We start from the raw sequence: 17,370 nt of genomic DNA, 5'->3' as shown, positions 1-17,370 counted from the left end.
TTGCTCATTAAAAATGATTTTTTTTTCAGTGTAAACATTTTAGATATACAATTTTGTTAACTCTCCTTGGACGTGCCTTTTTTTTTTTTTTTTTTTTAATAAGCAGAGACCCTTTAAGAATGGAAGCGGCAGAACCTCGATGTCCAGTTTCCCTCACTTAATAAATAAGCCCAGGGGACTATTCACAATGGTGCGCCATTTAGAATCAACATGCTTCCAAACAGGGTGGGACTATTTTGTTTTGCTTTAAAGATGCCCTTTGCACATAATATATGATAATCTCGGGAGACCAATGAGGCAATCGGGGAGATCTAAAGGCTGGGAACAGTATGTTCTTTGAAATCCCTCTGACAGGAGCAGACAGTCCCTCCTTCCCTCAAACCATCCTGAAGGGGAAGTATGTCGGCTTGGACAGTAATGAGACAGGGTGGGAATTCCCCCTTCCTTTTGGTCTACTTTACAGACAAGCTTCGTGAGCGTGAAAGATGGGTCATTCCCATCCTCAGATGCTTTAACTTGAAGCCAAGACTGCCTGGGAAATAAATATTGGAGAATAAGTGAAACTAACTTTAGTTCCCTCCAAAACAGAATTTTTATAGAAACTAGTGGCATTAAAAATTGCCGACCCTTAGACACTGCTGTTTCATAGTGTCACCGATAGATGGCAGCACATGATCCATCTTTCTTCATCGATAAGTGGATTCAAAGCTACTTTTCCGCGGGAAGGTCCGCGGCTCGTTTCTTCAGCTCCTCTGAAGCTGTCCTTGTCATCAAGCAGCAATTTAGGTGTGCAATAAAATCTTGGGTTTCTTCCCCTCTCCCTGTCTAGATTAAACCTCTTGGTGACTTCAAACCACAATCACCAAGTCAATGATGGTACTGTGACCTGGAAAAAACAGCGAGGAAATGAAAAACAAAACAAAAACCATACTGTGAGTTTTCAAGGGAGAATGAGATCATGGCAAGCAGGCAGTTAGCAAAATAAATTGGAAACTAGTTATGTTCAGAAGAGTCAAAAGGCACAGGGGGAAATTTTTGTGATTTGCCTTTTTAGGATGGCTATATCCAAACACAGAGAGCTTTAACATGAATGCTAATACTTGGATGGTGTATCCTGAGTTGACCACTGCAATTCCTTCCAGTTCCAAGCATTTCTGATCTGTGACCAAAAAAGTTCCAAAGGGTGTTTCCAATAGAATAAAAGTATTTTCCTTGGAAAATACTTCCCTATAAAATACTAACCTTGGCTAGTATTTAAAAAACAAACAAACAAAAACCCAAATCGAACAAAAATCCTTCAGGTAAACCAAAATATTTAACAGAAAGAAAATCAAAACCCAGTGGACTGGCCAACTAGAACACTGTTTTTAAACTACAGGTTGCTATTGATTCGTGTTTTGGAAGTCAACTATGTAGGCCATAACAAGCATTGTAGAATATATTACATTACGATTCAATATGCGATAGCAATACAATACAATACAATACGCTATAATACAATACAATACATCAGCGTGCATCCTTGTTTATAGGGTTCTATCTGGGTCCTGGCCAAAGAAAACTTGCAAAACTCTGCCATGGAGGGCTGTGCCTGCTTTCAACATGTGCATTTTCTATAGTCCAACACCAATAAGCTCCTCACTATCAAAACATATGATTTAACAAATAGAATTTTAGGTCAGTGTTAAGTGGCATCAAGCAGCAAGCTAAACTGAGGGTCTCCCCAACCACTGGTTACAAATATGAGAATTAGACCGTTTCTCATTCTCATTATCCATATATTCATGATTTTCCAAGACAACCCTATTTTCAGGCATTTTGTTTTAGTCTTCCATAAACACATTTATACTCATGAATTTATATGTCCTAACTTTCAGTTTAGAAAAATCTAGCCACTGATTAACTGATAGGCCAGGGGTCAAAACCTAAATGTCTAAAGGAGCTAGTCAGATAAAATAAATGAGTGAAGCAGGCCAGGAGTAGCAAAGGATTGAATTTAGATTTTACAGGAAATATGTAATTTTTTAAAGTTGACAAGTAACATTAAAAAAGGAAAAAGATATTGTGCTGGGCAGACACCAGCCCTGCTGTGGACTAAATTGTATCCCCCCCCCCCATCAATTTATATGTTGAAGCTCTAACTCTCAACGTGACTGTATTTGGAGATAGGGTCTTTAGGAGGTAATTAAGGTTAAGTGAGATCATAAGGATAGGGCCTTAATCCAATAGGACCAGCGGCCTTACAGGAAGAGGAAGAGAGAGATCTCCCTATGCACACACCAAGGAAAGGCCATGTAAGCACATGGCAAGAAGACAGCTCTCTACAAGCCAGGAAGAGAGCCCTCACCAGGAATCATATCAGCCAGCACCTGATCTTGGACTTCTAGCCTCCAGAACTGTGAGAAATACATTTCTGTTGTTTAAGCCACCCAGTCTGTGATATTTTGTTACAGCAGCTGGAACATTCTAATACAAGGCCTCAGGATATGCCCATGGTTCTTGAGGTTGCAACCTCTGCCCCAGTTATACTTCAGATTGAATGATGCACAGCCTCATCAGGGTAAGTATCTGAAGTCACTTTAAGTGTCAATCCTCACAATGGCTTTGAAGTCTCAGTACAACTGTGACAGGATATTTATTCGTTGAAAAAATATTTCAAGAGTATATGATTAAAACTAGTTTGCCTGTGAGTATACTTAAAAAGTATTAACTTTGTGTTAAGCACACCTCTAGGTGCTGAGATACATCTGTAAAGAAAACAGATGAAAATTCTTATGTTCACGGCTTTTCTATCCTAGTTGGGTGAGACAGACAATCAACAAAATAGATAAGTAAAACATGTGATATGCTAGAAGGCCGTAAGGTACATTTGCAGTACTGTTTGAGAATGCTCACTTTGCTCCAGAACAACTGGGATGGATGAAACACATTTAAGCAATGGTAAGTCAGTTCATAACATGTGAGACGTGTCAGAAAGATAAAGTAGAGCATATGTGCATGAACATAGAGAGGAAGAAATGGCAGGGCCCGGATGTCTGATATTCATGACACTAAACTATATGGAGACATTCCGTATTCATGAGTTCTTTACTCAGCCACCCATCTGGGAAATTCATTCTGGCCCCAAGTGATCTTTGCCCCCAAAACACAGAAAATTCCTACCTGCTCAGCAGGTTAGTTGCCAAGCAACAGCCATGGCCACGTGCTGGCTCCAGATACCTTCTCTGTCCACTGAGATCCCATGATCATGTTGAACTTTGATCTTGGTAATGATCAGGGAAGGCTGGTGTGGGAGAGAAAGAAACCAACGTCCGAACATTGATGTAGCTGTGGACCCAGGTACTATGTTCCTTTACCCACCTGCTGGCTATATTAAGCATGTTAACTTACCCCATCATTCCCCTAGAGTGAGTTTTAATTAATTTAATAAACCCTGTGATTCAATCATTTTAATTCAATTTGTGAGCCTTTCTGGGAGAGCTTGCCTTGTTGTAGACTTAGAGGCTGTCATAGCAATGAAATAATTTCCCATGTGACCAAAATGAAAAGTGCTTTAGCATCAAAAATAGAGTATAGAAGGGAGATGGGGAGTATTTTAAATGGAGTGGTCAGGAGAGGTCTGATTGAGAAGGTACCATTTGAGCAAAAACTTGAAGCAGTTGAGGGAACAAGACAGGCAGATATCCTCAGGAAGATCAGCCCAGACGAGGGAATCATATGTACAAAAAGCCCCAGCCGTGAGCTTTTCTGGCAAGCTCCAGGAACAGCAAAGAGGCCTGTGGGAGACCAAGTGAGAGGTAGCACAGGGCCCGTCCATATGGGCCCTTTAGGTCCTTGTGAGAACTTTGGCTTTTACTCTAAAATGATTGCCATTGGAAGGTTTTGGACAGGAGAGTGGTTGAATTGACATTTTAACACTATCAGTCTGGCTGCTGTATACTGGAAAGGAGCAGGGGCAGAGCAGGGAGGTCAGTTAGGAGATGATTGCAATGATCCAGGCAAAAGGCGATGGTGGCTCAGACCAAGATGGTGGCAGTAACGGTGTTGAGAGGGGATGAGATTCTGGATATGTTTTGGAAGCAGAGCCAACTGGGTTGGCTATCAGATTAGATGTGGGGAGTGAAAAGAGGAGGAGTCACTGATGAATCCAAACATTTAGACCTTAGCCACTGGAGATGGAGACACCCTTAGCCACCTCCAGATGGAGACTCACTGGAGATGGAGGAGAAAATAGGGAAAATTTAGCATCATTTTATTGAAGAAGGAACTGAAGCTTAAATAACTTACCCAAACTCACATAGGAAGTGAGTTGTTCAAGCCAAGAATCAATGCAAGTTAGGTCATGCTTCCAAGCTCATGCTTTTTCTGTCTCTCATCCCCCTGAGAAGATTATTCAAGGAGAGGACTACAGAGAGGAGTGTACAGAGAGAGGGGTACACGGCTCCCCGCCGTCTGAGAACAGTGTTCCTATGAAAACTTTCACGACCCAAAATGGCATAAAGCAAAGAAGCAATTACCTTAGAACACGTGTTGCTGATGGATGCACAAAATAAACTGAGATAACGTGCAAATGTTCACAGACACAGTTCACAGCTATGGCGGCTTGATGCTGAGATGCCGAGGGTAGCGCCCAGGGATGGAGCTTGGTGGTACCCCTCTCACCGCTTGCAGTGCCTGCTGCCTCTAGAAGGCTCACTGCAAAACAAACACTGAGTGCAATTTTCACTTTTCGTCCTTTTTCTTAAAAGAAAAATCCTCATTGAATTTCTTTCCGTTAGCAAAGACGGGTACCAACGTAGGTCTTTCATAAAAGCAAAGTGGCATAAAATGAACTTTCGAAAAGTGGGGCATACCTGTATACAAAGAGCAATGCGAGCAGAGCAGAGAGAGCAGCTAATTCGGACCGTGATGGGGGAATCAAAGAGTTCACAGAGGAAAACTCACAGCTTGGCCTTTAAGGGGGACCAGGTCTGGAGAGGCGACTCCAGAGAGAAACTTGCATGAACAGGACTGAGGTGGAGAGGGTGTAGGGAAAATTCAGAGAATCACAAAGTCAGAACGTTCGAAGGTTGGGCTATACCATTTCAACCATTTTACTCGAACTCAAAATTTGGCTTAAATGTCTTCTGACCTCAATTTCTCTTCCATATGGACCTAGAGTATTATGCAGGGATCAAGAGAGGGAGATGTTGTTTTCCAGGTGAGAGGGAGTCTTTCGAACAGATTTCGCTTCCTGCTGCTGCTTGTCTGACACCAGCAATTAGAGACAGAGAACTCATTCTGGGTGGAGCCTTCGCAGCCAAGGACAAGTGGATATCCCAGGTCAGCAACGGAAATTATCTGTAAACACAGAGACAATTTGATAGTCCTCAACTCAGCACTTCTCAGTTCTTAAAGTGCACGAGAATCACGCACCGCCAATTCCGATTCAACAAGTCTGAAACAGGGCCGGACTTGAAAGTCTTCACTTCTGTCAAACTCCCCGGTGATGCTGCTGCTGCTGTGCTGTGGACAGCTTCTGAGGAGCAAGGCCCCAGCCCTCTGTAAAGGGCACCAAAGTCAGGGTCGCATAAGGAAAAGGCCTAGAAATCAGGACATTTGAAGTCTAAGCCTGGATGTTCAGTAAATAGCATTGTTCAGATGTTAATTTCTTATTTTGAAGAAAGGAAAGGTATCATATTTAGTTAGTGAAGCTAGAAAATATAAACTCAGGGAAATCAGAAGGACATCTGCAGCTATCAAGAACTTGAGGAGAAAAAGACAAAACTGAAGAGGAAGACATTACAGAATATTTGCCTCCCTCCCACTCCCCGAAGCAGGATGAGCCATGAATCCAGCTGGATTTTGACCACACAGAGCAGAGGGAGAGTTTGACACTGACCTGAGCATGGATGACCCCTGTGACCTTTGTGATGGGCATCCCTCCCAGACTTGGAATGCTACAAAGGGAAAAACCACGTAAAAATGAAGTGAGCATTAATTAGAGGTGGAGAAACTTGTTATCTAGCCAGGTGTTCTTTGAGAAATTTCCCACAGGTATTTGGGACATGTTTGTGTAGCAGCGGATGAGATCATGAGAGGAAGAATTTAAGTATGTAAAACGATGTTGGGGCGGTTATGAGCCCCAGTGCAGCACGCCTGTGTGACTGCTGGCGGTGTCAGTGTACGGAGCTGACAGCTTCGGTTACACTGTCAGTTACGTACTAAATGATGGGGGGATCCATGTTGTCTCTTCTTCTCTCTTGTTTTGTCTTCTGCTATCACTGCAGGGAAGAAAATCTACAGCTCCGTGGCTCCTGCCACCTGTTAGCTATGCAACTGTGGGCTGTAAACTGAATTTCAGAGTCATCATCTCATCAAAATGGCTACTGATTCTCAGCACAGACCAGCAGTTACAGGCATGGGCTGGGGAGCCAGACTTCCAGGGTTGCAATCCAGCTCCACCCCCTGTAGCTGTGGACCTTGGAAAGTAACTTACCCTCACTGTGCCTCAGTTTCCTCATCTCTGAAAATGAAGATATGAGTGGTACCTACCTCATGCCATTGTTTTGTGGATTAACTGAGTTGAGTTGCAAACTGCTGAGATAGTGCTAACACGGTAAGTAGGACACACGCATTTAGACTATAAGGGGACTCACAGACACTTAGAGGTCTGTGGACATATTTCCCAAAGGACAGAAATTGTTTTTTAAATCTTCACCTTAACTCCGGTTATTATCAGTTCATCTTGGATCATCTGGGTAGCCACCTTGTAACTGAGGACTGCCATGCTATTTCAATGCCCTCATGTGCACCTGTGTGCTGAAGGAAGAAAATCTCTTAGTAGTTTTAGTAGAAAAGTGGTGGGTGGGCTTCCCTGGTGGCGCAGTGGTTAAGAATCCTCCTGCCAATGCAGGGCACATGGGTTCGAGCCCTGGTCCGGGAAGATCCCACATGCCGCAGAGCAACTAAGCCCATGAGCCACAGCTACTGAGCCCACGCGCCTAGAGCCCATGCTCCCTAATAAGAGAAGCCACCGCAATGAGAAGCCACCACAATGAGAAACCTATGCACTGCAATGAAGCATAGCCCCTGCGCTCTGCAACTAGAGAAAGCCCACTCACAGCAACGAAAACCCAATGCAACCAAAAATTTAAAAAAAATAATAAAAAAAAAAGAAAAGTGGTGGGAGATTTTAGGCACTTCCCAGCTCACAGTGAGAGAGGCAGACTGAGTTCTGAAGTTTGGTTTTGGGGCAGCCTGTTCCATTGTCCATGACAAGAGGATGGGCAGTCCAGATCCCATCTTTGCAAATACAGTAAGTCCCCTACATATGAACCTTCAAGTTGCGAACTTTCAAAGATGCGAACGTGTGTTTGCATGTCCGATCACGTAAATTAGTTCACGTGTCTGGCATCTATTGTCACGTGTGAGCATCCTCTACAAGGGCTTGTGCTTTTGTATACTTTACTATATAGTACTGTATAGAGTACAGTAGTACAGTATCTTTATTTCGAACCCAGGATGTCTGGAAGCAAGCATAATAGCAGCGGTGATGTAGCTAGTACTACTGTACTTTTCAAGGTACTGTACTGTAAGATTAAAAATGTTTTCTTTATTTTTTGTGTTTATTTTTTATTATTATTTGTGTGAAAAGTATTATAAACGTATTACAGTACAGCACTATATAGCTGATTGTGTTAGTTGGGTACCTAGGCTAACTTTGTTGGACTTAACGAACACATCAGACTTACGAACGCATTCTCAGAAGGGAACGTGTTCGTATGTAGGGGACTTATTGTACTCACTTGCATAGTGGTAAACACAGAATGAAAATATTTTACTCCCATTTCTAGCAATAATCAGATTAGATACCTGCTTAATACATAGTGAAAAATTGCTGCAGTCTGATCCTATCTTCAAATGAATCAGACAGTTTTCTAGAATTACAGTAGTTCTACTTTTCCTCGGTTTCTCTCTCCTCGGTTTGTTACCCTCAGTGAACCATGGTCGAAAATATTAAATGGAAAATTCCAGAAATAATTCATAAGTTTTAAATTGTACTCCGTTCTAAGAAGCATGCTGAAATCTCGTGCCATTTCCCTCCCTCCAACCTGAGACGTGAATCATCCCTTTGTCCGGCGTACCCCTCCTGTGAGTCACTAAGTAGTCCTCTCAAAAACATTAATATTTACATTTCTATCGATGCATTTCACAGAAACAAATCCTGTGTTAATGTGTAGGTTGGCCCATAAGATCTTGCTGCTAAATTGTGTCTTTTATTTTTGAGAGCCCATGAGCTTTTTTCTTTTATTTCCCAAAGAGACATCCATTTTGTATTTCATGAGTTGTGAACATGTTACATATTATATTGATTTGCTTATTTGACAAATAAATAACTGAGGACTTATCATGGACCCAACCCAATGCTAAGTGACCAACCAAAAAGTTACGGTCGTTGACATCACAGAAGTCACAATTTCATGAGAAGCAAGAGATAAATACATAAACATACAAACACAAGGTATTCTATGAGGAAGAATTCTGTAAGAACAGGGGCAGGAGCATAGGAACCTAATTTAGTGTGTAAGTTTAGAAAGCTTTCTTGAGGAAGTAATATCTGAACTAAGACCTAAAGAATGCTTTAAAAAGTCAAGTGATGGATGGGTGGGTGGAAGGATTTCTCAGCAGAATCAAAAATAGAAGAGAAGGCTGCAGAATGGAAAATAACTTGACTTACTGGAGAAAAAGTATGGCTAGAGCACAATGAGAGGTCTCTGTGAGGCTGGGGAAAAGTCAGATCCTGCATGGGTTTGGATTAAATTATAAGGTCAACTGGAAGCTCTCAGAGAATTTAAAGAATGGAGTGAAACATATCACTGACTTTTTAATGAAGAATGGGTAACTGGGCAGGAATGGAAGGAGGAGGTTAAAGGGTACTGCAGTGGTCCAAGTAGTGTCACCAGGTGTTGACACCCACATAGAGAAATGATGATGGCTTGGATGGGGGGAGAGTGGTAAAGAGAAAGGAACTCGATTTGAGATCTAATTTGAAGGTATAATCTGCAAGACTTTGTTTCTTACTGCATTTCGAGTAGGATAATTCTGGTTTCCTGGCTTGAGCAACTGGGTGACAGAGGAAGAGGGAGTTCCTAGAAGAAAGGACCCTGTGACAAGAGAAAGAATGAAGAGGAGGCCAAAAACGATGTCAAGAGTGAAGGGCATTGTACACCCAACCACTATATGGTACAATACTCCCACACACAAAAAACTCACACACCAGAAATTAGTGGTAAATAACAGACCGACTCATTGAAGACAGACTGTCTTTATTAAAAATAGAAATTTCTGCTGGCAAAACTTGAAGTAGGGCCATGAGATTTTCCGTACAAACTTACCTAGGTTAATTCACTGCCATTTAAAATAGTTAATGCCTCCTGGTTATAGAAGTAGTAAAATAAAATTCTCTAGGAACAAATACAAAATCTTAAGGTCTACACAAGCCAGTCCTCTGGTGTCAACTTGCTCAGCACAACGTCATAGCTATAGTCTCTTGGAGAAGAAAGAACCTTTGTTAGAGATGATCTGTACCTTTTCAGAGATCTTACTGATTCAGAAAATGGCAGAGCCAGGATTGAAAACATGGGGAAAATAAGAGATGAATTCTTATACGAATTAAGACAGTAATGATCAGAATAATCCAAACTATCACATTTTGACTTCAATAATTCCACCTGGCTGTCTGTTCTCCCAAGGTCACTGTAGTATTGTTCCATATGCTTTACTTGAACTGTTTGGATGTGGCCATAGGCTTTGAAATAAAATCTTTGGAATTTAGACAGATTAAAAAGATTGTAATTACAGCATTTCAACAGTCTTTCCCGTAGACTCTGAAATGATGGAGAAAAACTTTCTACTGTAACTAACTATCAAGAAAAAATAATCTCTCCTAACTTGATTTTAAAGGTATTTCCCCAGTATTAATAATGATAGATTAAATCATTAGCTCCTACTGGAAAAAGGCTTTAAATGTAGAAAATGTCACATGCTGAAATTGATCATAGAATGAGTGGTTTCTAATATTTTATTTTTATTTATTTATTTTTTAATATCTTTACTGGAGTATAATTGCTTTACAATGGTGTGGTAGTTTCTGCTTTATAACAAAGTGAATCAGCTATACATATACATATATCCTCATATCTCCTCCCTCTTGTGTCTCCCTCCCAGCCTCCCTATCCCACCGCTCTAGGTGGTCACAAAGCACCAAGCTGATCTCCCTGTGCTATGCCACTGCTTCCCACTAGCTATCTATTTTACATTTGATAGTGTATATATGTCCATGCCACTCTCTCACTTCGTCCCAGCTTACCCTACCCCCTCGTGTCCTGAAGTCCATTCTCGATGTCTGCATCTTTATTCCTGTCCTGTCCCTAGGTTCTTCAGAACAATTTCTTTTTTTTTTTTTTTTAGATTCCATATATATGTGTTAGCATATGGTATTTGTTTTTCTCTTTCTGACTTACTTCACTCTGTATGACAAGACTCTAGGTCCATCCACCTCACCACAAATAACTCAATTTCGTTTCTTTTTATGGCTGAGTAATATTCCATTGTATATATGTACCACATCTTCTTTATCCATTCATCTGTCGATGGACACTTAGGTTGCTTCCATGTCCTGGCTATTGTAAACAGAGCTGCAATGAACATTTTGGTACATGACTCTTTTTCAATTATGGTTTTCTCAGGGTATATGCCCAGTAGTGGGATTGCTGGGTCGTATGATAGTTCTATTTTTAGTTTTTTAAGGAACCTCCATACTGTTCTCCACAGTGGCTGTATCAATTTACATTCTCATCAACAGTGCAAGAGGGTTCCATTTTCTCCACACCATCTCTAGCATTTATTGTTTGTAGATTTTTTGATGATGGTCGTTCTGACTGTAAGACTTTATTTTCAGTGTATCTGGGCTTAGTATAAATTATCTGTCATGTGACATCCTAGCTGAAGGTGCCTGCAGGTTAAAACAAAACAGGATGGTGAGAAGTTGGCCTTTGACATATTGGAGCTCCATTTATGGAGATGCTGCTTAATGGTTCAGAGGATAGACTCAGAGCCCGACCATCTGGGTTTGAATTCCAGTTCCCCTCTTACCCACACCAAATCTCTAGCTGTGAGATCTTAAACTAGGTACACCAATACTTTTGAGCCTCATTTTCCTCATCAATAATATGAAAATAATACTTTATAATGTGTCTGGTTTAAATGAGATACTATTTATGAAAGACTTCCTCTGACGTACTACTTCAGTGTTAGCACAAACACACATGCTCTGGGTAACTGCGTTAGAGGTGGTGTTTGTTTGGGTTTTTAGCTCTTCAGGAGTGAACTGCAGGAGGTTATGGTGACTTGATAAATGGGGCGGCCCTAAGAGAAAATGTTTGTACCTAATTCTTTATAAAAGCATTCCTGGGTTGCGGTAGAACCTAAACAAAAAGAATATGAAGACTTATCTTGCAAAGTAATTGATAATACTTAGATCCTTTTGATTCTAAGTTATAACTTAGCTGATGGGTGACATCCACATTCAAGATGCTTATCCAATTTAAACACTATTTCAGAAACTTGGACGAGCAATAATTGATGGCTCATAGATTTAAAATTAATTTAATATTTATCAGGAATCTTCCACATGCAAAGCACTTGTGGAAGGAATGCAAAAAGCCTGATATATGATTGCTTCTACGCAAGCAGCTTATAGTCCTATGGAAGATGTGAGTATAATAGAAAATAAACCAAGCTGGGTGGTGGCAGTGTTGAGTGTAACTAAAATTAAAGCTTTCCAGACTCCAGCTATAACTCAGAATGCTGGAGTTATAGCCTAACAGCACTTTTAAGCCCCAAGAATATGCCAGAAGTGAAGACTCTTCCTGAGGCCTGGGGCAGTATGTTATAGGCCAGGGAACAGGTTTTAACAGAAGAAGCTCCAAAGGTGTGGCAGCTAGGGAGGGTCTACCTGGCTGGTCTTGGAGAAAAGGATGAATGATGGGGTATTTCTTTGGTGCACAGTCTGATTTTTAGGAACTTATTGTTTCATAAGAGAGATAAGACATATGCCAAAAACTTATCATTTCACTCTCTGCTTAAAATACCTCAATGCCCTTCAGCACAAAACCGAAGTCCTTAGAAAGCATATAGGATTTTTCATGACTTCGTCCCTACCTGTGGGTATACATTAGGGATGCTTTCAGCTGAAAGTGACAGAACCTTCAATCAACAGCAGCTTCAACCAGTGCTTCTCAGGTTCTAATGTACCTTCCAATCACTGGGGCTTCTTATTAAAACGCACATTCTGATTTAGGAAGTCTGGGGTGGGACCTGAGATTCTGCATTTCTAACAAGCTCTGAGGTGATACTAATTCTGTTGGTCTATGGCCTACAATTTGAATAGCAAGACCTTCAAAGAGTGGAATTGTCCCTCTTTCACAAAACAAGAAATTTGAAAGTAGATTTTTTCAGATCAACAAAGTTAGTGCTCTGGGATTGGCATGTCAGGAATTGGCAAACTATGACCCATGGGTCAAATCTAGCCCACTGACTATTTTTGTAAATAAAATTTTATTGGAACACAGCCTTGTTCATTTTTTTAATGTACTGCCTGTGGCTGCTCTTATGCTAGAATGGCAGAGTTGTGACAAAGACCACGTGGCCCTTAAAACATTGACCGTCACCCGGACCTTTACGAAACAAGTTTGCTCCCTCCTGGCATAGACATTATTATTCACTCTGGATGGACCTGGGTCCAGCACCTCTCCAAAACTCAGTGAGGACTCTGCTGAGGAAGAAAGTCAGGACGTAACCATGCCTGCAACGTGGCTCCTTCCCCTCACATCCTGCCATCATGTCCCCTAATGTGCAACCCATCTTTCAGCCATGGCACACGATTGGCAGTTCCCCAAAGGCATTGAGCATCAGTGCGGCTTCAGAAAACGCCAAGGATGTTTTGAGGACAGTGAGAAGATCACTGGTATAGAATGTTTGCCCAAAACAATGTAAAAAGGCTTACAGGGCTTCCCTGATGGCGCAGTGGTTGAGAGTCTGCCTGCCGATGCAGGGGACACGGGTTTGTGCCCCGGTCCGGGAAGATCCCACATGCTGCGGAGCGGCTAGTCCCGTGAGCCATGGCCGCTGAGCCTGCGTGTCCGGAGCCTGTGCTCCGCGACGGGAGAGGCCACAACAGTGAGAGGCCCGCATACTGCAAAAAAAAAAAAAAAAGACTTATAGCCAGGACAGGCTGTTAGAGGAGTGACATGGAGGATGACCTCAGGTACCAAGCTAAAGAGTTTGAATTTAAAAGTCAGTGAGGGGCCTTGAAGGAATTTAAAGCATGGGATCAGATTATTGTTTTATGCTTTATATGTTTTATATTGCTTTCTATGTTATATGTTTTACATTGTCTTATTACAGTGTTTATGAAATTCTGATAGCAGTCCTAGAATGGCCTGTATTAGTCTGCTCAGGCTGCCCTAACAAAATACCATAGAGTGAGTGCCTTAAAAAACAGATATGTATTTTCTCACAGTTCTAGAGACTAGAAGTCCAAGATCCAGGTATTGGAAAATCCAGTTCCAGGTGAGGGCTTTTTTCCTGGTTTGTAGACAGAGCTACCTTCTCACTGTGTCCTCACATGTCCTCTTCTCTGTGCATAAACAGAGAGAGAGAGAGAGAGATCTGATATTTCTTCCTCTTCTTACTGGATTAAGATTCTACCTACCTTTATGACACAAGTTAACCTTAACTACCTCTCTTAAATCCCCATTTCCAAATACAGTTACCTTGGGGGTTAGGGCTTCAACACATGAATTTTGGGGAGTCACAATTCCATCCCTACCAGCTGGTGGAAAGGGAAGTTTTGGCAAGGAGGTAGGTAGGTAGAACCACCCATGAGATGTTAGAGGCTGAAAATACCACCGCCTGCCTCAGAGCTAAGGACTGTGAGGATTGTAAGGAAGCAAGGAGTGGCAAGAGAAAGGTGGTTACAAATGCATATTTACATCAGTAGGTCTTGGTAACCAAATGAATTCAAGGAAAAACTCTGACAGCTTCATTTAAAGCCTGCGGATCAGGGAGTAGAGCCACAGTTAACAGGAAAATGAAGACGTGGGAGCACGAGCTTCTTTGGGCAAATATGACAGGTTGGGATCTATTCAATCTGAGGTACTATGGGGTTATCTACATATCCTTGGAGGATGATTAAGTACTCTTCCCTTAACCAAATGCTGCTGAAAGCACCTTTTATCAAGAAGTTGTTGATAATGAGGTTTTTTTGGAAAGTCATCACACTCGCCCCTTGAGACCCCTTTACTTATTTGTGAGAAGATCGTCAGGTTCTTCATTATCTAACCAACCACACCAGTTCTCTTAATCTGATTGGTGGGAATGATTCTATCACCCCAACATGTTACAGTAACCTCTAAGAAATATTTAGTGGATATTCATTTATGTATGCATAAAAGTGATAAATATATAGTAAATATCAACTGATCACAAGATACAGTTCTAGGCAGTAGGGGTTTAAAGATATTTATCTAAAAAGGAGCTAACTCTAAGCTGAGTTGGAGTGAGCTTAATAGTTCTGTTGTAGAAGTGCTTACTCATTTTCTCATCTAAGCTTTGACTTGCATCAGTTTTCTTTAACTGTCAGAAAATGAGGTAGCATTCTGAGAAGGATCTAGATATATCACATGAAAGTCCTAGGAGAGGCTGGTAGAGGAGACCAGCCATGTGATGGTATTTCTGGAAGATGATTTGACAGCTCTGCCCAGTAGGAGCAAGCTCTCTAAGAAGCAGTCTGAAGACTGGGGTGCAAACACCGCCCAAACCTACAATAACTGTGTCTCATGCTTGCTTTACCTGTGAAGACCATATCCTCATGCACCAGGGTAAGGTTTCACCCTAGCCTGCCTTCTTTAGTTTAATCATTGGAAAAAGAACAAGTCAGAGCAAAAGATCCTTCTAGCTGTTCCCTAACATTCATCGTTGCTGATAATGTAGCCTCTTCAAAATACTCTTTTAACTGGACGCTATGAATTCCAAGCACCTTTAATGATACCTTCTGTCTTTTGTAGGCTACAAGATCACTTGTGAAAGGTCTGCTTTCCCTCCATTGGCTGTGGAATATCCTCTCCTGTATGCTCTGTTTTCGAGTAAAATAACCCTAGCCCAGTGCCTTTTGACTGTCTGTACTTTCAAATCAACAAAAATTTACTGTCTCCACATGGCATGCATGACCTTGGGCCAGGTGCTATGAGTTAAACAAAGGCGAATGAGACTTGGACCTTGTCCTTCCATATTCAAACCAGCAAAGGACAAAGAACACAATTACAGGGCTGGTGGTTAAGGTCTGGACTTAGACAGGCCTGGGGTGGAATTTCAGCTTCTCCACCTACCAGCCTAAACAAGTTACCTCAATTCTTCTAAGTTCCTGTCTTTTTCTCCACAAATGGTCATGATAATAATAACATCTGCCTCCTAGGCTTGCTGTCAGGATTAATTAAATAATAAAGATAAAGGACAGTGGCCGCCACACAGAAAGTGCTTAATACAATTTAGTCTTATTATTTTTACTATTCTCTTTATTTCCATATGGAAGAGGATTAGATTTTTCCTTCTGAACTCCCCTCCCCGCTGCCCTGCTTTTTTTTTTTTCACTCCTCAAACTGCACAGGATTCTCCAGGGTTTTTTTAAGAGCAGAGAGAAAGATGCCGTGCAAAGGACCTGAGATTTGAGCAGAAGCCTGACCACAGATGTCCAGGCAGCTTGAGAGACGATGTTGTGTCTCGGTTTAATCTGATTCAGTTCTGTTGTCATCCCCTCGTTCCAGACCTTTGAGAATCATTTGTTGTAGAAAAGAACCCCAAACACCATCACACAGCTGATGATTGGTCTCAAGGCATTCACTCCATAAATATTTATTCTACATTTCTGTGCACCAGGCCTGAGTCAGTGCTGGGGACAGAGTGGTGGACGTGGCAGCCTCAGGCTCTGACCTCATGGAATATACAGCCCGGCAGGTGGCAAACAAACACCCCATGACAAGCAGAGCTCTGGAAGTGAACAGAGCGGGGCTCAGCCTAGGCTATGAGGCATCACAGTGACCTTCCATCAGGGACCACATCGTGAGTCTCATATGCAAGGTGGTAACTCTCCGTTGCCAAACTGGAAACCCAGGGTGTAATGAATAATTGAAAACTTCTAAGCAAGGGATTAAGCAGGAAGAAATGGAAGTCCAATTATATCATTGGTTTTAAATTGCAGAAGAATGTTGCCTAAGGGGCAGTTTTAATGTCTCCAAACTATTTTCTGGCCAGAAACGTTAGTTCTCCAAAAGTCATCTGATGATGAAGGGGTGACTGCTGATACTTCCTGTGCCCTTCCCCAGTTTTCAGGACGACAATTCTCAGGAAACCACCAGTGGAGAGTAAACCATGAATTTGGACTCAAAATAACGTAGTACAGTTGGAGAGCACCGACTTCAACTGGATGCAGGACTGGAGGTGCTCCAAATTTGCGTAGTTAACAAGATTGAGCCGGTCTCCATGAAAATGGTGGCTTTAATCGTCATAAGGGTTTGCAGTGATTTTATGTAAAAATAGCATTCAGATGCCTAGCCATTTGACAAGGATCTGGCTGCCATCCCTTGAGATTCAGGAAGTCACAATTGTCGAATCACAGCTGAGCACGGCCGGGGTGGGGTAGACATGGGAACTGAGGCCTGGCATGAAGACTTTCCTCCCACTGGGATGAGTCAGGTGCCGGGTCAGGGCCCAACTGACCTCAGATCCAGCCCCTCACACCTGTGGCTCACTCTGCGATGGCAGAGGCCACCTCTAACCACAACTTGAAGATGTCCCAAGTGATGCATGAAGCAAACCTCCAGGCACTTGAGAAGGGGCCAGGCTGGGAGTCCAGGCGGTAGTGAAAAGACCTGCCATTTGTTGAGCCTTTACTCTGGGTCTAGCAGAGTTCTAAGTTCCACTTGAACTACCTGATAACCATGATGCTAAGTGGTTAACGTGAGGGCAGTCCTGCAGGGCAGGGAGTGAAGAGCTAGAAAAATATGTGTACTTGGAGGGCTTAGATAAGAATTCAGAAACTGAGACCAAGGGAAAGGTTCCAGCTGTGTGAACCGGTGCTCTCAAAGAGAGGTTAGCATTCTGTCGGGGTCACCCCAACTCAGGGGCCATGTTAAGAAAATCAAGACACTAGAGAGCAGAGAGGAGGACAAAGAGGTGCTTGGGAAATGATGGGGGAGCCAGAGGTGCATTTGGGTTCCAGGTTCCAGCTCCCAGGTCTATGAGAGAGAGAGAGAGAGAGAGAGAGAGAGA

This window comes from Orcinus orca, chromosome 12, assembly GCF_937001465.1.
Source record: "Orcinus orca chromosome 12, mOrcOrc1.1, whole genome shotgun sequence".
Taxonomy (NCBI): Eukaryota; Metazoa; Chordata; class Mammalia; order Artiodactyla; family Delphinidae; genus Orcinus; species Orcinus orca.
This window is presented reverse-complemented; position numbering follows the sequence as displayed.